At 35.2% G+C, this 24,891-nt stretch overlaps 1 long non-coding RNA gene across 1 annotated transcript in view; it reads left to right on the top strand.

Annotated features, from left to right (window-relative positions):
* The window catches only part of LOC135321692 (uncharacterized), a 62,333-nt gene extending 38,589 nt beyond the window's left edge, over positions 1 to 23,744 (top strand). Inside the window, exon 3 of the long non-coding RNA XR_010381675.1 lies at positions 23,548 to 23,744. This is a non-coding gene — a long non-coding RNA (uncharacterized LOC135321692). The remainder of the gene's footprint in view (positions 1 to 23,547) is intronic.
* The last annotated feature ends 1,147 nt before the right edge of the window (positions 23,745 to 24,891 follow it).

Genomic DNA, 24,891 nt, shown 5'->3' with positions numbered 1-24,891 from the left:
CCTTGAAGGTCCTACTCCCTTTTTTAAAAAAAATGAGTATCACTTAGTGTATAGAGATGAAAAATGATTTTAGGAAGATGCTACCAGATGCCCATTTTGTACTCTTTCGTAAAATACTACTTGTTAAATAAGTGGACTAAACTAGACAATATATGGTCCTTTTCAGTTCCCACAGTTTTTGACCTCAAAAAGTATATATCCCTGCTGTGTGGGAGGCTTATGTTTAGCCATGCCTTATAAATATTTTATGACATCATTAAAACTATAATTGTGCATCATCTAATTATGTCATTAACACATACAAATTATGTGATTAGAGACATTTACATTAAACATGCAATTAGATCAAATTATGCTAATAGGCAAATACAGGATAATTAACTAAAATTAATATTAAAAGCAGAGAAATTAACTCAGATAAACTATATTCACATATCATCACATATTTAGAAATAAGAAAGTAAATACTCCTGTTTTATCTGTACTAGTTCAGGCCCTAATCAACATATCTTCTTGCCTCCTTCGTGGCAGGAATCCATACTTCGTGGTTACAGATCCAAAGGTCCAAAACACAGACCTAGCACATTACTTCTGTGCTAAGTGTCTTCACTTGCACATTTTCCTTGTTAGACACAATCCATACTTTTATTCTTTAAGTGTAGGACTGACCTTACCTTTCAGTGAGTTTTCTGAGTCTTTCTAGTGAATTACAGAACCTGAGGGTGTTTGGGGGAAACCCTTGAAATTGTAGTTGGTTTCAGGGTGGTCTTGTGTGGGTTCGTCCCTCTAACTTTGCAGACATTTAACTCCTTGCAGTTGGAGTTAAAAGTCTTGGGCAGTCTTGGCAGTCTGGAGGATTGCGTTTGACTAAATTTGGGTAGTAGCTTTTGTTCAACTATTTGCAACCATTTCAACAAATGAAGTTTATTCCTCAGAATACTACTTTGGCATCTTCCTGTAGGTTTTAATACTTAGAACTACCACTATAATTCTATTGAAGGCAGTTTGTAATTTTCATTTGATTTCTTCTTTAAACCCAAGAATAATTTTAAGCATACCTTGTAATGTACAGATTACAGATTTTTAAACTTCCGTTTGTTAGTTTCAAATTTTGTTAAATTTTAGTTAGTGAGTTAAGCCTATATCAATGTCCTTTTCTTGTTAAGTAGTTTAATTATGCTGTGTTTGGGCTAAGGGTTTGCTCAGCTTGGTGAATTTTTAAGTGTGTCTTTTGAAAACTTGGGAAATTCACCAAACTTATTTTTAATATTTTCTAGGTTTTCATTTTATCTTCTCATCTTCTAGGACATTCATGAAACAAATCTTAGACCTTTTGTTATGAAACAGGTCCTGATGCTCTATTCAGTTTTAAAATATGTTTCCTTCTGCTATTCAGATTCGATAATTTTTATTGATTTCTATTCAAGCTCATTTAATCTTTCCTTGGTCATCACTATTCCTGAGTCTAAATTTTTGTGTTTTCTAGCCTTAAAGTTTTCATTTTATTATTCTTTGTGCATTTCATGTCTTGATAATTTCTACTTTAGTTTATTGAATGTTACATTATGAGCCTCAGATCTTGTATAAATCTTATGGATAATGTTGATAATTTTTTGCTTTGATGGGCAATCAACCTGCAGGTCAGAATGGCTTGATAGGCAAAAAGCTGCAAGTTGTAACCTGCCTTCTCTGTGCTGTGGTTCCAATATCAGTTCAGTTTTCATAGATTTTGTGATGCTGTTCAGATTTGTCCTATGTATGCACCACTCAGTTTCATCTGACATCTGCACATCTGTGCATTAGCTCAGTCTTAATGTCTTTAATATATAAATTAGGTTCAAGTCCTAATTGAGAATGTGTAAATTGGAGTGATACCAAGAGTTCATTAACAACTTTATGGATCATTCTCCTGAGCCTCTCATTTTTTGAAATCATCCTATCATTCTGATAATTTCTGTTTCTCTGTTATTCCCCCTTGTTTTTCCTGAAATTCCTCTGGCTAGAAACCATTTTCTTCCACAATTGTGTCATGCCCAAGGCCAAGTGGCAGGAGAACTGAGTCACAAACAGACAAAAAAGCAATGAGGTTCTGTCCCGCCCTCTTGGAACTGCAGCTTCATCACACAGAGAAGAAAGTTCCACACCTCAGAGTTTGGGGTCCCACAGGATCACAGCAGCAGCACTCTTACTGCTGTCACAGCTGTCACTATAAAACTGCCCTGGGGCTGGGGTGCAAAACAACAGAGGAAAAAGAATGAAAAAGAAAATAGAGGATTCTCCCTGTACTTTCTCTGAGTTACCTTTCCCACTCCTTGGGCCAGAACTAAAGGGTTTCTCCCTAGGCTTGCTATCTCTACCATAGTTCTTATTTCCTTGTATCTGAGAACATTAAGCTCAGTGCAGGGGACACTGGAAGAAAAACACGGTAAACTCAATGCTGGTTCAGTGGCACATCAAATTCTGGTGTCCTTCCTCAAGCTACATATTTGTGATTATTTTTCAGTCTTCAAATAGCAATGAATCAATTAACCAATAGAGAAACTAGCAAAATTTCAAATGGCATCTAAATACAGAGACTGCAGTGACCGACAAATCCCAATAGAATCATGAATAACAGTATGTAAATAAATTATTTCCATGACTATTTATGGAAAATAAGCTTCCAAAACTGACTAAATAATAAATATGAAACACACAATTATCTATAACTTCTTTATAATTTTAACCAATAGTTTTTAAAAGTCCTCCCCCTGGAAATACAAGAATTTGAAGATTTATAGGTTAATATTACCAACACTTCAACAACTTGTCCAAAATCTAGGCAGAATCTGAGGACTTCTAAACTTTGCTCATTAAACTTATCATATTTTAATGTCAAATAGGACATGGCAAGGATGCAAAAAATAAAACATATAACCCAAATTCACTTGTGTCATAGTCGCAGAAATCTCATATAAATATTAGCAAATCAAATCCAAGATGTACACTTAAAGGTTTTATGGCCAAGTAAAATTTAATCCTTGAACTGCAAAGATTATTTAAACTTAGAAAATTTAACAATTCATGCTTTTAACAGAATAAATGAGAAAATACACTTAATTATTTTAAAGGATACAGAAAAGACCAATCACTAATAATAAAATCTTATAGGAAAAAATAAAAATATCACAGAACTTCTTTAGCTAGATAACTGGCATCTAACCAAAACCTAGACTAAATATCATACTTAAAGTCAAGAGGAAATGTATGCTAGCCATACTGTGCTACATACATCCCATTGACTGATGACTAGTTTACACAATGAAATACTGTGTGTATATAAAGAAACTTTAAAAAATCTTCTTTAATAAGTGGTTTTCTATTCTGTTTTCAGTTTTTGCACAAATTCCCTGGTTTCTACACAGAAATTTATCTTTGCTGGATCTAAGGAATAGCTTTTTATATCCCTGTCCATGCTGTTTTTGTAATACTTCATGGGGCTCTATGTTATTTAATGAGGCATTTCTCACCATCAATCTGAGAAACTCTGAAATGTTTTCATGCTGTGCACATAGATGATAATTTACAGAATACGCCTGACTATAAAATTTCTCTATTTTTTTTCTGTATGTAAATCAATAGATTTGAGAAGTCGATCTACTTAGTGTTTAGCTCACATCTTGCTCATAAGGATTTAGATAGGCTATTGAGAAAACTATTCACATAATATTGATTAAGTTGAAAAATTATTCTAATTACCTAGGTTGTCTCTCTCTTTTGCCCCACCCCTCAAAAAGGAAAGAACAAACAAATTGACTATTGAATTCAAAGTTTGAAATCTACACAGATTTTAGTGGTTTAATTTCAAATATCTTCTCAATAGAAGTATATATTATATATTATCTACATGAAGAAAAACATGTTAGCAGGAAAATAGGGGGCAGTATAGCTACAGATCTCATCATCCCAGACTGGGAAAAATAGAGATACCCAGGTCTGACAGACACAGTTTAAGACTGTACATAACACAATTAAATCAGCTGTGTAGTAAAGGTGAGCATACTGCGCCAAATTCCCTTTAATACAATTCATCTGTCCACAAATGGAAAGAGTGCTAACATAGGAATTAATACTACCTTTGTTTCACTTCATTTTTACTTGCTGATGAAGCTTTATTTCACATCTTTATCTATCTAGTTCCTTATAGCCATGTGATAAGAGGGTACAGTTTATAAGACAAAGTATAATCATTTCAAAGGTTGGCCTTTTTATATCTGATACAAATGACTTCATGAAGCATCTCTGTTTAGAGCAGGGTAGGGGTTCAGTTGGGGGCTGGTGTCTATAAATCACCATACCGTTTCCTTATTTTCTATAGCGGGAGAAGTGAAATCAACTTAAACTTTTTGTGTGTAATTTAGGTATATTTCTTATGAAACAAAACACAAAGGCAAATTATATTTTGGATGTCCCAAAGTAGCAAATACAGAGTGGAGTTTTTAATAGCAACCATTTTGTTAAATTTCTACACTGTCTTAAGCTGAGGCAGTGAGGTTACAAGCCTTAACAGTCAGTGAAGCCAAGAACGCTAGTTGTGGTCAAATGACTCACTCATCATTAGAGTACATATGCAGGGAATTTGGTCATTGTGTTCCCAGCTGGCAGCTTTTACTAACAGCTGGGTTATTAACATCAGAATCAGCAATCTAGAGAATTGTTCCTTCTAACACATCCTCCTAATCCTGGACCCAAATTAGTTCTCCTCCAAACCCACCTGCAATAAAATCTAGCAGTCAAGCAGATTACCCTTGCACAGAACTGTCTGAATTAAATTTAAGTGGATATTAGGATTAAATATTCCAGAAGAATCCAGGTCTGGCTTTCTAGCTGCAGACAAATTTCAGTATCATGTTCTTGGAAAGTGAAAATCAAGATGTCGAAGTTCACTTACTAGTGAGAAAATTCAATGAAGATTCAGACATTCTGACTGCTACTTAACCAAAGCTATCTGAGAGAAGGGACACTTTCCTCATAACTCACACAATCACAATCACAATCTGAGAAGTGTCTTTTCATATACATTTGGACAATTTTGGAACTGTTTGCTTATATGGAATACACTCCTGGCAATTGTATATGACAGCTTTGCTATACTGTTTGAGCTGCTTCCCTTGAAGATGGTCACTGCCTCCTCGTTCTTTATCCAGATTAACAAAATGTTTACAATTTAGTGAAAGTGACCTAGACTCTCCTCTGATTAGATAAGTTACCTTACCGTATTTACAAACCACTAAGATAGTTTAATGCCAGAACATTTATAAATTAGGTTTCTCAAATGGATTCTTAAGATTCAGTTGATTCTTTCTGCTAAACTACCTGAGGGAAGAGATGTGAGATGTGACACATACCACTTGCCTGTAATTTGAGATTCTGGGTAATTCCACCATAAACCAGTGTGGGTTTTGTTTCTAAAGCCTTCTAACATGGCTTGCATCATTGCCATTTTCTCTGATCCTGTATCCTTTACCCAGAAATGTATGTTCTTTCCCAATGAACACTTGGTTTTGGTTCAAGCACATATTTGACCAAACCTAACTCCATGCTATTTCTATTAGATTTCCATTAAGGCATATTGTGTCTGGATTAAAAGATTCTCACATTTCCCCATAGTAATTAAATAAATTACAGTGCATTTGTATCATGGGATTCTAATCATTCATTAGAAAATCACTTCAAGTGAGTATCTGTTTATATGCAACTGTGACCAAGAAAAACTTAAGCAAGAATGCAAAGTATTAAATACCAAGCAGAGCATAATTGTCTGTTTCCATGATTGTGTTATATGAGGTGTCTGTGTATGTATAAGTGTATATAAATAAACACATATACACGTTACACATTTGTGTATGGTACAATGTATGTGGGTGTGTATTATGTATATACATATATACAAACACACACACATTTTCCCCACTGACAAGTATATTCAACAATATTTTGGCAATAATTACCCCTGAGTGGTGGAGTCAAAGACGTTTGAATCACTTTGTCACCTTAATTTAATTTTCCAAATTTTCTCTAATAGGATTAATTGGTGGTATAAAAACAGATAAAGCCCCTTAATTTTTCTTAAAGCTACTCTATCCTACAAATCTTTTATGGTTTTTCAGGCAGAGTTAAATGTTCTTTCTTTTATCCTCCAAAGACAGTTTACTCACTTCTAAAATCAGTATAAATAAATGTTTTCTTGACTGATTCCATGATGAGATTTTGAGACTCTGAAAGGTAGGAGCTGTGATAAAACTGTCCCTGTGTTCCCTGGTATTAGCACAGTGCTTGACTCATAATGACACTAATCATAGTTTTTGGAATGAATGAATGAATAAATCATCAAGCAAAGTTTGACCAAATGCATAAAAAGAGAGCTGAAATTGTTCTGATTAAATCTAACTATCAAAAACTACTTCAAGTTAAGCTAAATGCCACTGGTATTTAATGCATTTCTACCTTTTAAATTAAAATAGCTCATCCAGAACCATATACACTGTGAGCCCTCAATTAGTATTGATTGAGATAATTCTATGAGAAGCAAGAGTTAGGCCAGTAAATGACACAGAGAATCTTAATTCAGATCATGTTTCTAAATGATAACTAAAGGTTCAAGTGAATCTGTTAGGTGGCAATTCCATTTAGAGAAGAGAATCAGGGCTAGGATTTTAAGGAACTTATTTCTCACATACCAGTATAAATTAAGAAAATCTGCAGCATATTATAATTTGAAATGTCTTTACATTTCATTCTGGCACCATAACACAAAACTAAAGAATATTTGCACATGCTTAAAATAATTATTGTAATAATCATATGTACTACATTAAATCTTCTAATCATAGTTATTTATATTTAATGAAAGCTGATAATAGAATAAAATACTCTGTTTTCACTATTTATAAAATTTAATTCTGGTAAATACAATATTAATTGTACTTCATCTATCTGTTTGACTAGGACCATGCTAATTAATTTACATGTCCTTTTGATCATCTTAACAACTGCATGGGTAGTTATTATAATCATGCACATTTTACAGATGAGAAAACAGCAATACAAAAAGTATAATTTCTTCAGGATCGTAACAACTGGTCCTTTGAAGAACCGAGGCTGCCTAATGTCAGAATCTGTGCTTTCAAATGCAATGCAAAAGTGAGAAAAATGATCATGACCAGAAAAAAAACTCTCCATTTGATGGAAAAAAGTCAACCTTGTGTGTTACAGGTCAACTAGTAAATGTTTTTTACATAATTAAAAATTAATTCTCTATATTTTAAAAATTATGTCAAAGTGATCTGATCTAGATAATAATGAAAATTAATTAAATGATGTTGAGAGTTGCTTTTAATTCCTCGTGAAAAAGCAACATATAAAATGTGAAAGGTATTATATTAAAACACTTATTTCAAGAAGGTAACCAAATGTTTAAAAGTATATATATTTTTCTGGATAGCAAAGATAATCCATACCCTAAATAAGAATTATGTACTAGTATTATGATGTTTTTCAAATTCCCGTATTATCATACACAAAGGATTTTGGTCCATCAGAGATAGTCTCTGAAAAAGAAAGACAATAACTATCACTAGATGTTTACAAAATGAGATAAAATGCACCTTGGGAAAGTAGCCTGAGATACAAAGCCAAGATCAAAGGCACTATTATTACTTTACGAAAAAGGCAAAATAATCTGCAACCGGGATACTTTATCTTAAAAGAAAGGTGAAAAAAGATCTCAGGAACTAGAAATGGAACTGTATTCATCAGGCTCCAGTGACAGAACCTTATGTTGTTCATACTCAGCATCAAAGAATGTCTGAACAATCCCAGATGCTCTCTTCATCAGTAGAGAGAAATAGAACAGTAGCCCTTGTCTAAAATCTTGAAAAGAAAGCCATGTAATTGTTAGTAACACTTTTAAATCCTCCTGAATATTATGGGTTTCTGAGTGAATCTCAAAGAGTTAATAATTATCTTGCTTGTTTGAGTGAGCTCTAGTTCATATACCAGATGGGAAAAGGGAATTATGATACGCAGTGGAGTCTCTTAGAATTTACTTCTGACATGGCTGTATGCCAAGTCAAATTCAACTTCATGTACTGTAATATACATCACCACCTGTAATCTGGCAAACATCTTCAGAAACCTGAAAACATCTCCCTTCCCCAAGGGAGAAGATTCACATATTTTAAGAAAATTGTTTGTAACCTAAATATTTTTTACATTTAAATAGGGCCTTATTAAAATAATAAATGTGAGAAATGAGGTAAAGATAACCTAATGTAGGAGAATTGTTGAATTAAATATGGTACATCCATATACTAAAAAAATTACACGGTCTACAAAAATCTGTCTAAAACAATTTTAATGACATGGGAAAATATTCATAAAAGAAATTCTAAATGGAATATTATGCAATATCTTAGACGTTTCCAATTTCATCATCAGCCCTAGCAGTTAGCCTCACCACTATGGTACCCAGTTATCTTTCTCAAATGTATAAAATTCTTTAGAAGATGAATTATATCACCATAGAGGATAACAAAGAGGAACTGAGATGTAAACTTCAGACATTTAGTCAGTTCATTTTCAAAATTTCTAAATTCTGCACAAATGGCTTCAAAAGGGCACTATTTAAATGCATGCCTCAGCTAAACTATCAATTTTCAAAAGTCACGACTTTCAAGTTTGCTAATAAATGCACAAAAGCGAAAAATTTATATTTATGAATGCCTTAACTATTAACTCCATGAAAAATATCCCTCAAAACCTCCTCTAATTCTATAGGAAATTATCCTTTATTTTTTTATTGGTTTGCACAATTTCTGATGAGAAAAAATTGTGTATATATCAATGCTGTCCTGGAAGAGGCTAACTAGCAACGGGTAAATTCAGCATTACCAAAAGTCTTGCTCTTAGCTTACTAAGCTTAACACTCGATTTTGCTAGTGTTTTTGAGTGGATGCTAACTCGTGTTCACAAAGTTCCTAAGAAACCAATTGTTTAAAACCACTGTCAATAAATTCATTTCAAGAGAAGTAAAGGTGACATATGATCCAACAATCCTCACTCCTGGGCATATATCCAGAGGGAACTCTAATTTGAAAAGATACATGCACCCCAATGTCCACAGCAGCACTATATATAATAATCAAGACATGGAAACAACCCAAATGTCCATAGACAGATGACTGGATAAAGAAATTGTGGTATATTTATACAATGGAATACTACTCAGCCATAAAAAGAATAAAATAATGCCACTTGCAGCAACATGGATAGACCTGAAAATCATCAGTCCAAGTGAAGTAAGCCAGAAAGAGAAAGAAAAATAACATGATATCACTCATATGTGGAATCTAAAAAAAAGAAGACACTGACAAACTCATCTACAAAACAAAAACAGACTCACAGACATAGTAAACAGTCTTATGGTTACCAGGGGGAAAGGAAGTGGTAACGGATAAATTTGGGAGATTGAGACTTGCAAATATTAACTACTATACATAAAAATAGATAAAAAACAAATTTCTTTTGTATAGCACAGAAAACTATATTCAGTATCTTATAATAACCTTTAATGAAAAAGAATATTTGCATGTATATACATGTATATATATATGACTGGGGCATTATGCTGTACACCAGAGATTGACACATTGTGACTATACTTAAATTAAAAAAAAAAAAAGGTGCCAGATGGACTGAACATTTGTGTTAGTCTGATGTAAATTCTCTCATTGAGGACAAGTGAAGTAGGAATCCTATTTATTATGAGGTGGCTTGGTGAGCTTGAAACAACCAACAGAATGAAGAGAGTAGTTCTCTGATTCAAGTATGTAATGACCACAGTGTAACTGGCTCAGAGCCTGGTGCCTCCCACTCACTAAGAGGATGTAGCTGAGACTTTCAGGGTTCAAGGCTTTGACTAAACATCTTCTTCCAATGCCATTGCTTAGAAGAAAAGATGTAACTAAAACAATTTTCCTGCCTTTTTTGCCCTTATTTTTCCTTACTAATGAACCATCCTCAACGAACACTCATAAACATACTTATTTGAAATCTTCCTTGAGATATGCCAGTATCAGTCCACTTTTTATATACGTCTGTTTAGAGCTATTAAGTATTGCATTTTAGACAGAAAGAAAATATTTGCAAAAAAATTAAAAAAAAAACCCTGACCTAATTAAGAATCAACAACAATAATATAGTTTCTGAAGCTGAATAAGCTACTTCCCGTAAGTTTTTACCAACTCAACACTCGAGTTATCCCACCATCGGAAGAAATACTATGCTTTCTCTAATACAGTCCAAATTTTTATTTTATTTTTGTTTCTGTTAAGTCTTGTTCTTTCACTCATTTTCATTTAATAAGATCACTTATTCTTCCAGTCTCCACATTTTTCTTAATTATTTCAGATTAATCTACTGCAGCACTCAAACCTACATACTATTTCCAGTTTCCCTTTTAAAGCTGAGTTGTGTCAATACAAGAGGATTTTTAGCTGAGGACTGAACCACAGTTGGGCACTGATGTAATTGCACTATGTTCAGAGCAACTTAACTGTAGAAGCCATTTGAGCCCCATTCATCCTGAAGCCTGATTCTCAATTCTGGCATGCCAAAGGTGTCCCTTCTGCTTACTGCCAGAGCCTGTCATCAGCTAGTATTTTAGATACAGATTACAGCTCAAAGGGAGAGCTGTGTAACAATTATATTACAATTGGACCATGGGGATATCTAATTACCCTTTTGATCTGAGAGTTTCAAAGTAACCTACTAACTGTGGTTAATGAAGCCTCAGGGTTCCCTAAGAAGATGTGAACTTGGGCCTATGCCTCCGAATGCTACTGATGAGTCTGAATCAGGATTCACTTTATCTCCTTCACCTCAGCCTAACCCTGTGTCAAGTGTTGATAAGTCAGCCCAACAGTAACATTTAAGAAAATAAATCATGAAACCCTTGTCTGAATATAACCAAGAAGACCTGGTCTAAGTACTTGGGATCAAAACAAAACTAATAAAATACTTCTCCATTCAACAAGAAATTCTCCTATTTGTTCACTGCCACTTTGAGAAGATGAGTGATGATATCAAGTACCAACAAAAGACCATTTGCTTTTTCCTGTCTAACTCAATTATTAAATGATCCGTTACAAGATCGCCTTTTATTCTCTTGCAGCAGGTGTTTCAGACTCAGATAATGAGCCTTATGGTGCAGGAACTGCATCTTTAATTCTAGTTAAAAGCTGGACTCCCACCCACTTGGGCAGAAGGGTGAATATGGTAATTGACTAGTGATGCAAATCAGAGGAGGGGCATTAGTGAGTCACCCATGACTTGATGCTGAGCTTCTTTTAACCAGTAGACTATTTTAGCAATTTTAAGAGAACAATCTACGAAAATGCACTCCTGCTGGTGTTGAAATGACACTTCAAATGGTAAAAGATTTTGACTATTAGTATTCAACACCAAAGTATCTTAATGAAAAGGGAAATATTCAGCCATTCCTGACTTTTGGTCTTCTGTGTAGAAAGCATTAGGTTAACAAAATTAGTTTCATTCTTCATGTAAGTGTTGAGGTAACACAGCACAATCCTTTTCGAAAAAGAGGCCACCTGTGATCTTACTGGGCTGGGATGTTGAATTTCTATAGGAAAAATGTCATTAAAAACATATAAATATTAGATTTTTAAAATTTTTTAATTAAAAGAGAGTGATTCTAGTTATTTAAAAAATCTCTACAGTATGATGGCCAGAAATCTCACCCGGGCTACCTCAGTATATCTTTGGAATAATATATGATGTGCTACAGAGTAAAAGAAGAAAACGGCAAAGAAAACTTTCTTAAAGGAGAGATGACCAAGTAACCAAATATCCTCTGAGACAAAGTGGGAAATAAATTTACCTGCAAACAAACACTTTAGAGCTAACAGGATAGCAGCTAAGGGGGAAATAAGAATGTGTGACAGAAGAAGGAAGCGATAAAGGTGATGAACTACGTTTTAAAATTCCTTCAAAGAAAATTATCACTTTTCATCATTACACCCACAAAATATTTTCAAAGTGTTTTTATATTTCTTCCCTTTTCTTCAGAGCAGAAAATACAAGCTCAAAAAGGAGACTGGGAAATAACTCCTATGTTCCAAGGAATTTGGAAATTCTTAAGGACAGATTTGTGTCTCTGCAAAGAAAGTAGATTGACATACATGAAATTACTAAGAATGCAATACTTACAATTCTTATGGAGTCAAAAACATCAAAATGAATATATGTATGTATATGTATGACTGAAACATGATGCTGTACACCAGAAACTGACATAACACTGTAAACTGACTATACCTCAATTAAAAAAAAAAAGCAGAAAAAGATTAAAAGTTTTAAAATGTAGACATCAGATCACTCTCATAGAGGAGAGAACTGCCTCAATTTAAATGAAGAATATCCCTATGGTGAAAATCCTGAAGTGAATTTCAAGTTTCTGTTAATACAAATACATTCTCATGCTCTGGGAAATCTAAGGATCAAGTTGAATAAATACATACTTCTGAACTTCCTAACTTTGTTCAAACACCTTTCATTTTTCTCCATAATGCTTCAAATAAAATCCTGAGTTGCAATAATAAAACATTATATTCCATGGGTATTTTAGTATGGAAGCACTGTGGCTTATAATTTATATTATTTTAAATAACAGTTCTATTACCAGAAAACTAAATTCTTACTGAGAGCTAGATTTCAGAATAAAACTGGTATTACTCAAGTGACGTTTATTTTAGTATTGATAGCATGGTTCCCTTTACTGCTTTTTATACAATAGATGCGTATCTTAAACTTTGACCCTCTCCAGAATAATCTCTATGATAGAAAATTTTAAATAAACTTTACCTTGCACCAGGGCCCCAAGGATATCAGTTAAATGGCAACAATGTTTAGGCATAACAGTAGAGACTTTTAAGTCTTTCTATTGTTTCAATAAAATTGATTTTTACCAGTTAATATTTTGACTTAACTGTCACCGTATGCCTAGGACTTAAAACATTAAATAGCATACCATATTACAGGACATTGAAAAATCAGCAAAATTTATGTGATATCCACCATTTCTGTTTTATCCTAAATGTTGTTTGAAAGCAAGTATCACATTTTTTTCTTTTTTGTATCCCACACTTTCCATATTGATTTATAGTGTTTCTGAATGGACAAATTATTCCAAATCATTTTATGTATTTTTTGTAACTGTTGAGATTTTTCAAAACCAGTATATAATGCTTTAACTCTGGCGTATCTGAATATACTGGCAGGAATAATTTTGATGAATCATCCACTTTAGCAGGATACTGGTCAAATACTATCCACAAAAGAATTTCATCACGCTTGATCACTCTAGTCAAAACATCCCTACTCAGTTCTTCTGGATTATTTCTAAATAGATCTGAGGAGGAAGGAGAAGAGAATTAACTGAGCATAAGGTCTCTAGGTAGGCATTAATCCATCCAACTAATCTCAGACAAACTCTACTATGCTCAGGTGAGGAAACTGAGGCTCAGAAAGCTGTAATTACTGGATTAAGGTTAGACTTTAAGTTCAGGTGGTTAGGAAGCTGAAAAGTGTGAGAAATTGACTTTAAAACCCATGCTCTTTACTTTTTGACCTACAGGAAATAGCATGTCTTCTAATCTAGAAGAGTTGGACTTACTACCATATATTTAACCCACCTCGTTATGTGACACACTACATTTTCTAATTTTAAATAAAATAACAATGAGGAGGAGGAGAAGCAGGAAGAGGAGGTGGGATAGAAGGATGGTAAGAGGCAGTCTTTGTTAAGCTCTTACTTGGCTAAGGTTTCAGGAATCAGAATGTCAGGGTCTGTTTTTGACTATGCTAATTACTGGGAAGGTGACCTTGGGAAAATGTGGCCTGTAGTGATGATGGTCTGCTCTATACTTCATCACTGATTTGGCCTTGCTCCTCCCCTGTTTCCCTCCCTCCACCTCCCTCTCCAGTAATGAGGTCACACATGCCTTGGCTTCAGGTTGTTTTCTAGGGGACCCAAGCTACAGTGGCGGTTCTGTCAGCACCATCTGCTAAAATGGCACACTGAAGACAGTCAGAGTTCCAGCCACCAATAAAAATCTCTTAACAATAAAGGTTCCTGTTTTTATAACTTCCATGAACAAAGCCTTGCAGTTCTTTAAATGTTCTCTTTCTTTCATTGCCATGAAATTCATAGTCTTGTTTAGTCATGTGTAAGATTCATCTGACTTACAAAAATCGTTACACTGGTTCTGACGGTTTACTCATGAAGTAAACTGCAATGAAGATTTTATTTTTCTTGCCTTTAGATGCAATCAATACAAGCACATTAAGAAAAGATTAGTCTGAATGTAAGTTAGCATGGGTGAGGATTGTATACTGCCTATTTTCACATTCTAAATTATTTTTCTTTAAAGCTCTTTATTAATGAATGTAGGAGACAGGGGATACAGAGAAAGAAGAAAGAACAATATTTATAAGTGAATGTTAAAGACTGAAGACATTTAAAAAATAGCTTGTCCTTACACAAATCATGTATCATCATAGTGCTTATATAACATATGCGTACAAACTAAAGCATAAGAAAGGCAAACACTTTAACCCACCACTCAGCTTAAGAAATAGAACAGAAACCACGAAATCCTGAATGGATTCTTATGCAGATGACACACTTAACCAGGAAGACACATTTAAGCATGAATACAACACCATGGAATCTCCTGGTAGCCCCATTCTATGTGTCCAACTTTAAGAGGAAGCCATTCTCTCTGAGGACTTTTCTCTGAGGGGAGAGGGAGTGGCACAGATTAATAGCCCCAGGCAATAACAGTCAACTTCAGATAGGTTGTTTTTTGTTGTTTTCCCCTCAGTTTTTAAAGAGACTATATTTGTGAAAACATCTTAAGTTAGTATTTCTCTTCTCTCACTTCCTTCAATGCGCCAAGTATATTGTATGCTAAAGATATTTTAAAACTATCATGAATTAAAAAGAGATGGTGAAAGGTACTTTCTGAATATGTCTCTTTTGGCAACAGTAGCAAATTTGGTTATATTCTTATAATCCCAAATATAAAAATCAAGCATTTTCAGAATCTTAAAAAATTTAAAGCATTTGATTATACTCTTTAATTGTTCAAAGCTGTCTCTGAAGTATGTGAAACTGAAATAAAGGGGATGTCTAAAAATATAAACTTTAAAACTGCACATTCACAATTGAATATTCATAATTCAGAATATCTACCTCTACCTTTAAAAAGGTGAACCATTTTTTAAAAAAGATCCTTCTCAATGTTTTAAATATATCTGGCGTCCAAAGTTAAAAACAAAAAAAAGCTAAGATTTTATTTGCAATCTCATTTGTTTTAATATGGCTCTTGCATCTCTAGATCTTGATTCAATTGCAACTTGTGCCACTTCACGGGCAATTTGCCTGGATACTGCCTGCTACCACTTCCTCTCATATTAGCTGAGGGATGACTTGGATTCGGACACTCAGAAGTTATCTCTCAGTGGGGTGCAAGTTCCTTATGTCACTCTCCCTGCCTCCCCGCTACCACATTACTTGTGGTTAGTTTCATGCTGAGCACATTTTCTTTCACGTTAATACGCAGTTATTTTTCAAATGGCTTTGCAGAACAGATGTTCTTATGTGAGTTCCCATCTTTCTTCTTTCTCCTGACATATTTTTCACAAAAGACTTGCTATTTGTCGTTTATTCCAGGGGGTGGGGTGGGGTGAGTAAAAAAAAAAAGGACTCATCCTGAGTACCCTATAAAAAACTGTTCCTTAGATACCTTCCTGTGTAATCTGTCCCCACCCATTCCTCCTGATATAGACCTTGGCTGAAAACAGATATGCTTCCTGATTTGTTTATCTACTCTTATGGAAAAATTTCTCCTGAAAATTAGAATATTTGCATTTTAGTATTTTATAACTAGAAATTTTACACAGCACTTGTCAACACAATCTATATATATATATTAATTCCAATTTTTATCCAGGCCTAAGCCAGTGGTCATGAGTCAAACTTAAAGAGAATTAACTTCTCACATCCCTCTCCAAACTCCTGTTGGTGTGATTTAACGTTTAAATGTCATATTCTCCCATCCTTACTTTCTGTCACTCGTCAGCAATGACTTCTGCCTGCAAGTTTAATCAATTAAAAGTGCTCTTAAAGTTTTCTACTTCTGAAATTCACTTTTTTAAAGATAAGGGGTTTCTAAGAAAAAAGCTAAACAGTGGAAAGATGAAAAGATCAAGGAGGAAGGTACGTGAGAGAGAGAGAGAGAGAGTGTGTGTGTGTGCGCGCACGCGTGTGTGTGTGAAACCAGCCTCAAGCTCAATGACTAAGAGGTATGCAAGATACTGCAACCTTTGTGCCCCTGGTCAGCCTGTTAGAAAAGGAAACACTAAATTGAAGCTATGTGGAGGGCAGGGATCAGGTCCGCCTTATTCACTGTTATCGCATCAGCACTGGGGAGAGACACTATAAACTTTCTCCTACTTCTTCAAGAGCAAAAGCACTGTTTTTGGATCCAGAAATCCATAAACAGTTGGATCTCTGGCCTGCCCTCCCTGTTGCTAATCTCCTCTGTGAAGTTGTGCAGTGTAAGATGAAGTGTATCCACATTGCTCCTCCATGTTACAGGACTAAAATCATTAAAAGTCAACATTTGAAAAAAAAATCTGCTGAGGATCCATTTATTTCAAATACACTGTCATTAGTTCATCCTATACGTACAAACTCTAATTTTGATAAGATTACTTTGAATCCAACTTGTTCCATATGCCCCTGAAGTAAACTTTTGACAAAGAACTTACTGATTGCAACCCGGGTGGGAGAGAAGCTTGAGTGTTGAATCAGAAACCATTAAATTGATCAATATGGTCCAATACACAGATCAATTTTTCTCTTTCTCACTCAGCACAGAGGATTAGTAAAAGGAGAATAAAAGGCTCTGAATAGTTCTGCATTAGTAGATTGTAAACTTCAACTGTTTCTTCTCAAAAACTTTTTTTAAGAGAAAGAGAAGCAAAACTCCCAAATATATTCTAATTAAATAACATTACTGTAAAGGTATTTAAACATTTTTCATTAGTAATAGTCATCTGGAATCCTAAAGTTTGTCCCTTTAAGATGCCAAATTGTAAAAAAAAAAAAAAAAAAGAAAGAAAGAGAGAAAGAAAAGAGAGAAAGAGAGAGAGAGAGAAAGAAAGAAACAAACAAACAAACCCCCGATTCCTTATAGCCCAGCATTAAGCCGAAGTCACTAAATATGTGAAGCAGGCCATCAGCCACCTCTTCCTGAGGAGGGCAGCACACTGTTAATGCACAGCTGTCACTCACACATGGCTGTTAGGCAATGGAGGTGAAGAAGGGAATTTTCAGTGAATGCTTCACTTTTTTGGCATCTAAATTAGACGGAACCACAACTACTGCCACCAGTTCATGGCATTCTCCTAGAGTGAAGGTACACAGCCCAGTTAGCTATTTCAAGACCAAAAAAAGGGGGGGAGACAATTTTGTTTTCCATCTTGACTTCCCTGTAGTGGTTAAATCATAGAAATGTTTTTATCCCATCTGTCATCTTTAATAATTATGAACAGTGACAGATCCCAGAGAGAACATACAACACTCTCTGCTCTCTGCAGCTCAGTGTTATCCTCCATAAGGAAAAGTGTACAAGTTGGCTTTCGTGTTTGTAGAGCTCAATTTCCAGAATAGCAGGTTATGAATGGTAATTTCCATACAATACCCCACATTTAGATGTTGTTCTAAGAAAAAACACCTGATATTTTGGGACTGATTTTTTTCCCATCTTCTTTCTGGAAATACACAAATGGGATGTAGTTGCTCCTCACTCTATTCTTTACTGCAGGGAGTTCATAACTATGTGTGTTATTTTACTTAAGAAATGGAAGAAAACAAAGCATTGGCTAAATTATAATACGGCAGTCATGAGACCGCACAGCTTCTCAGGAACTAATCCTCCCTTCATCCTGACATTTAAAAACACATCAGTAAAGGCCTGGAGAAATGAACTGAGTCAGGTAACCTGGGTCTAAATTCTAGCTCTGACAGGGGGACCTATAATAAGTTGCACAGATCCCCAGAATCTAAATTGCCTCATTTTTAAAATGAGAAAGTTGGACTTAACAATCTCTAAGTGTAAATCCTAATAGCCTTTGACACATTTGAAATCAACAAGAAACACACTGCAGACGGCACAACTCCAGTTTTTACTTTACATTTTTCTTCCATGTTCTCTGTTCTATTCTAAACCACCACAAGCTACTTGGGTTCATGAAGTCTGATCCTCATTTGTCAAACACAGGGGATACCTTTGTTCACCTGCCCATGTTGGCATGGGACTCCGTGCAAAAGGGTGCGTGCAGCAGTCTGCCAAGTACCTGGTAAGACCTCCGTGAATGATGACTGTTGGTATTACTTCTGAAAATCAGTAATGGGCTTAAAAACATGTTTTGCTTTTACCACCCTAGCACTTGCTTTCTAGGAGAAGAGATTCCCCTTATCCTGCTGTAATTAGCTTAAAGTACAACTGCTTACTGCACAGCTGTACCTATTTGACAAATGCATAGCAAACTCAGAAACATTCATTATTGACAAAACAAGAGTTACACACATGAATCATAATAATAAAATAAAAAGGGAAGTATAGTCAGTTCTGCTATAACACAGCATGTGTTCCTAAAACTGCTATGCAAAAGCGTGCGTTAAAACACAAATACCACGGGGCTTAGAGGAAAATGAGTTTAGGAGGACAACACATAAAGAACTTCACCAGGGACACATGAAAAGTAGTGATCTCATAAGAACAGTAACAGTTAAATAACTGAGAAACAAATTAATACTATAACAAATACGACATTTTACCTTGAAAATGACAAGAGGTTGCAGTTGGAAGAGCTGGAGCTTGTGAATTAGCGTGGAGTTGGTAAAGGAGAGAATTCTAGAATCAGAAGGAGAGTTGTACACTAGAAGGTGTGTCTGGGTGTGGCTCATAGCACGTGTGACGGGCTGAGGGAGCAGGCAGATAGTTGAGGTGGGTGCATGCCTGCATTTGGTGTATTCCTAGGGGACTTCGTCCAGCTGAGGGCAGCCTGTCTTCTTAGTGTTTTTCACTGATAAAATCAGATGTAAGCAAACACGAGATCTGCATTATGCTCAAATTATTCCCTAATATATCAATTGCTTTGGAATAAATTTGCATTTTCATAACAAGTGTTTTAACAGAAATGACTATATATAGATTCCAGGCAGTATTTCTCCTCAAATCTATCCTTATGGAGGTTATGTGTGTACCTGTGTACGTATATATAATATCAAAGAGTAGAAAATGAGAATTTCCTTGCACATGTCTGAGTAAAATGATCCATGTTGAATGTTTTGCACAGGGCTGCATTTTCCCACCATGCCAAAGAACAGTATTTGTTTTAAAAGAAAATCCAAACACCAGAAGAGAAAAATCAGTCTTAGAAAATCCTTATAAGCACTCTTTCCCTCTGAATCTTTTTTTCAAGTTCCACATGTGTCTCAATTTCCAGCTTCAGTTAAAATAAGAGAGAAGGTGGTGGGGAAGGAGAGATACAGAAGAAAAGAGAATAGGGTAATGGAAATTCAGTTTAAAATGCAGACAAATCTGCTGTTTCTGCTTGATAGCCTGTAACATTTCCATGTAGTGCACTTTGCATGGCAGAATAGCTGCTAGTAATAGAATTCTCTCACAGTGGAGGTTAATTACTTTTCAGCTACAGCAAAATAAATTTCCTGTCAAGCCCATGGACAGGAATATGCCAGGGTCCCCATTTTTACCTGCAGTTTTAATTCAACGTTAATATCTGACACTTGCTTGCATTTAGTGGGCTGCTCCTCTGAATAGCAGGAGCCCCAAAGGAGTATTGAGGGATTGTCAGTTACGTAGCATCAAATGTGTGTTCACAAAGCACTTTGCCTGTCCCAGAGTACACCGTGAGGGAGATTAACTGAGCTACTTCTCACTTCAGAAAATAGGGTTGACCCTCCTGGTGATGTGGAAAAGTGCAACTTTACACAAAACAAGAACCAGGGAAGTTAATATTCCTTAGCCCACAGTGGAGCAAACCCTGGCTTTCAGTTACACTTCAAATTGACTGTAGGGAGGCTTTAAGAATCATTCATTTTGCTGTATACCAGAGATTCACACATTATAACTGACTATACTTCAATTAAAAAAAAAATTCATTTCAGTCTAGTCTCCATTTTAATGAAGCCAAGTCCACTGTACAATGTGCTGAAATTTACAGGATAATGTATCAACAGCTCCTTTTAATTATCCTGTTTAGGAGCCTAATGTTTTCCCCCAAATGTAACCTTGTCTATGACCATAGTCATGCCCTATCCCTGGGACAGACACAGTCACAGTCACTTAATTATCATGAACTTTGGCCATCCTGAAGGACAGATGGAATAGAGAAATGAGCCTACATCACTTCCCACTGCACAGACAGCTGCACAGTGGAGGGGGGCACAGAATGAAAAAGCACAGTGTTACTCCAGCCAAAAGACTAGAGTTTACAGCTGAAATATTTGTGATTGTCAATTAGAAAAGAATTGATATGGAAAGAGATGTTTACACATGTTCTTCTTTCTGTAATACAGCTCTTTTTTCAAAATCCGCTAACTTTCATTCTCTTCTCATCGAAACCTTGAATTCTGTTTACCTGAACACCCCATCCATAAAACCCTTCCTGATTCAGCTAATTCTATGTGGTCTCACTTTCCTTTGATATGCTATCAAATTCTGTTTTATTCTTTCCTGTGGCACTTATCATAGTGTCTTATATAATAACTATAATGCAATTTTTAAACTACTCTCTTTTCCAATTAGATTGCGAGTAGCTTATGACAATGTTTATTTTGCTTTTAATTTACTGCATCCCTTAGCATGATGCCTTGCATCTAATGAATCCTCAATGAGAATTTGTTGAATTGACTTTTCTTGAAGTTTAATCCCCTTCTGAGACAGAGGAAATTGGAGGAGGGGACCCTTGGCACATTAGAAACTCTTCTACCTTTGACATTTTGTAATGAAATTCTTTGCAATTCAGAATTTCTATACAAAATGATACTTGATAGTGTGGATCTCTGACTGTGAAAATGTAAGATATTAAGACAAATATTCATTTATGTTTTATTGGAGGCTGGTAAACCAATGACCAATACTTACCTCTTCCCTTCCCAGGACTGAATCAAACTGAAAATGAGATACCCAAGGCAGACTGATGGAGATCAAAATATCAATTTTACTAAACACAAATGTGATGGGAGAATGTGGCTGAGATACCATGGTTAAATCCAGTTTCCTAACATTTCATCCCCAGACAACTCTATGTATTCTTTACAAAAACAAAAGATACCACCCAAGAGAATTACGTAACAGGAGAGCAGACAAGACTGGCACTGGTGATCCAATCAGCGGAGTCAAGCACATTCAAGTTCGCTAAACTCACCAACCAATTACTCCTCTCGAGGCACAGAGGGGTCAAGGAGGGGAAATGGGAAGACTGAGAGAGAAGCTGAAGCTTGCTCCAAAGCTTTTCTTTAACAAGGAATAGAGGAAAATGTAGGACGAAGGAGTGAAAAGTTAGCATTCCTGCCTAACATGGAATTATTCTGCTCAATCCTATTAATCGTCTTTGATGAGGATAGGCAAAATATTTGCCATTAATGTTTAGAATAAGGTGGAAATGAAACAGTTCTTAGGGAAAAATAATTAATAGTAAGCAGAAAACATATGTGAAAGTGGGGGAAATCCTACAGATAGGTAAGAAAGAATAGGTCTCCACAACTCACGCACTGACAATACCTACTTAAAGAAGTAAAAGGCTCTAACAAGCCACCAAAAAATGAAACACACTCCTGAATGTTTTCTCACTTTGGAATTGTGTGAAAATTTTCTAATCATTTATTTAATGGTCCAGAGACATTACTCAGATAAAACAGGGAAAAGGAGGAATAAATAACTTTTGAGTAAGTTTCAAGTACCGTTGGGGTAAAACAGTCTTATAAATCAGGGGTGACAAACTTTTCCTGTAAAGTGCCTGACAGTAATTATTTTAGGCTCTGTGGGTCATACAGTGTCTGTCCCAACTACTTAACTCTGCTTTCAGTGATGGTATGAAAGCAAACATAGACAGTTGTGCATAAGTGAGCATTATTGTGCTCCAATAAAACTTTATTTATGGACACTGATATCTGAATGTCCTACACATTTTATGTATTTATGCCTTAAAATACTAGTCTTCTTTTGATTTTTTTTTAAAACATTCTCAGCTCCCAGATCATATACTGGCCAGATTTGGTCTGTGGACCACTGTTTGCCAACCCTTGAAATAAACATTAGAGCTCACTGAAATTTTAATTCAATATAATCAGTCCCCTACCTTGACTAAACCTAGAAAAAAGTACTGATAGTTAGCATTTGTCTACTGTATAATTTCTGCAGCTTAATTTCTAAGTTTAAGTTCCTCCTCAACTACCATCAAAGATTTGCAAAAACTAGTATCTATGAGGGTTTTAAAAATCTACAAAAGGAAAAAAGATGTTAATTAAGCATTGTGATTACTGGCAAACCAACATTTCATTGTACCTTCATGCAGACTTTAATGCTAATGGATTTACAACAGAAGCAGAAAAGGTCAGAGGCAGAAGCCTGTTCAACTGCAGGACTTTAAGGATCAGTCTAATTTAGGGGCACAGGACAGGGACTTCGAAGCGCTATGAGGGGTACCCAATTACCCAGGAAAATGTTAAGGAAAGGCAAACTGGTGACATTTACTTTCCTGCTTATTTCGTGAAAGGGCAAAGAAGTACACACTTTCACTTGACAGCCTCACTGTTTTCTGTGGGAAATAAAACGGGATGTTTCTAGGAGCTGAACACTAGCTCAGGCTAAATTTATCCCACAGCTTCCCATGGCGACCACCTGAGCAGTATCCGCAGGACAGGCACCTGCAGTTCATTCAAGGAAACCAGGACACACCCATTTCTGGCTCTCCTGCCATGTGGCAAAGCTGCCTTAGGAGCCCAACTTTAATTCCCTTCCCTCCACCTTATCTCCATCTGCCCTATCTTTGTTCTTTGAATCACTTATACTAGTAATAAATCTAGAAAATTTTCAAAGAAGGAGTTACACTTTCTCTTCCTCTCTTCCTTCCATTCTTCTTCCCCAGGAATACAAGCTGCTAACAGGTTGCTGTGTAAGTGTACACATTTAATAGTTATTTTAAATATGAACATATAAATATGTGAGAAAAGTAAGTACTAACATTTAGAGTTATTTTCTTTTTAAATTTTGTAGTAAAGGCATTCTGCTATTTTTTTTCCTGTAAGTTACAGCAGTTGTCATTTATTAGCATGGCATGAACAGCTTTCTAACTCAGTACAATTTTTGTTCTTTTTTTTTCCCTGCATAGATTTTCACGGCATGGATAAAGCATTATGTATACAGTGTGCCTCCAGTGCGGGAGCTGCGAAAAGATTTCCACGTTTTCTTTCTCTTTTCCTTTTTTAAAAAAATAAAACTATGTATAATGAGAAATTTGGAATAGCATCTACACAGTTATTTTCGGTCCTAAATTATGTCATTTTATGAATGCATTTCTATTGTATTTGTCAGGTGCTCTACCAAATGTAGAGGTCTTACAGTTTAAGTCACTTTTTTTTTTTTTAACAATGTAGATAAGGAAGGGAAAAAGAACAAGCCCATAAAATGTGATTATCAGTTATAATAAAAGAATTATCTGTAAAAATGTTTTATAATACAATTATTTTTATGATTTGGTTATTAGAAAATCTAAATAATTAATAAAATGTAAGAAATAATCAAATGCAAGTTAGACAGGAAGACAAATTTCATGTTATTCAAACATGTCGCTTTTTTAATGAAAAACCACTATTTAAAAAAATTCACAAGAAACTTTCAGTCTATCGCTAATTCTTCCCACACAGAAGTTAATTGCAAGAGATGAAGGAAAGGGAGGAAAATTTCACACACATAAATAACTTCTAAATTCAATTTCTCACCAATTCATGTACGCTACAATTTCCAGCGCCTCTATGTGCCTCTAAATGGCCCAGATTCCCCCCCAGGATAAAAGCAAAGCAGTTGTCGCTAAAGAAGAATGTTGTGGTTTATGCATTGTTACTGTGCTCATAATTTATCCAGAGTCTGTAATTTACAGAAGGTCTGTTGTTCACCTCATTCATCACAGAGAGACACTAAGGAGAGGAAAGCTGTACACACAAAAATTAAAAATCTATTTGTTGCCCTTGGCAAGCTTTCATCTCTTGTTCAATTCAGTTTGTTGTGCTGAAATCTTATTGGTTTATTCTGGGCTCTGTAAAAGAAAAATGAGCCTGCTTAGTTGATCTCCTATAGAAATGGCCTCCCATCAAATCTCCAGGTTTCCCTTGTCATTTTGCATTTTTACTCATAATACTAAAAAGTAGGATTGTTGTGGGCTTAAAAAAAAAAAGTCCAATTTTCACACCATATTTCATGTTTTGCATTTGCATTTAAAGTAACCTAGGCTATTTTAGAAATTATTTGAAATAAATATAGAAGCCAAATTTTCTCTCTTCCTCTTTCCAATCGTTTGCTACAGAGAGGCAGTATGAGAGTTTAAAAGCTTAAAGCTTACAACTCCTTTCATCTCAGTGACCTTTTAAAAAACTTTTTTTTAATTGAAGTATAGTCAGTTTACAATGTGTCAGTTTCTGGTGTACAAAATAATGTTTCAGTCATACACATACATACA

Source organism: Camelus dromedarius, chromosome 7, assembly GCF_036321535.1.
Source record: "Camelus dromedarius isolate mCamDro1 chromosome 7, mCamDro1.pat, whole genome shotgun sequence".
In the NCBI taxonomy this organism is placed as follows: Eukaryota; Metazoa; Chordata; class Mammalia; order Artiodactyla; family Camelidae; genus Camelus; species Camelus dromedarius.
Note: the sequence above shows the minus strand (reverse complement) of the source record. Positions and strands in the feature narration are given on the sequence as shown.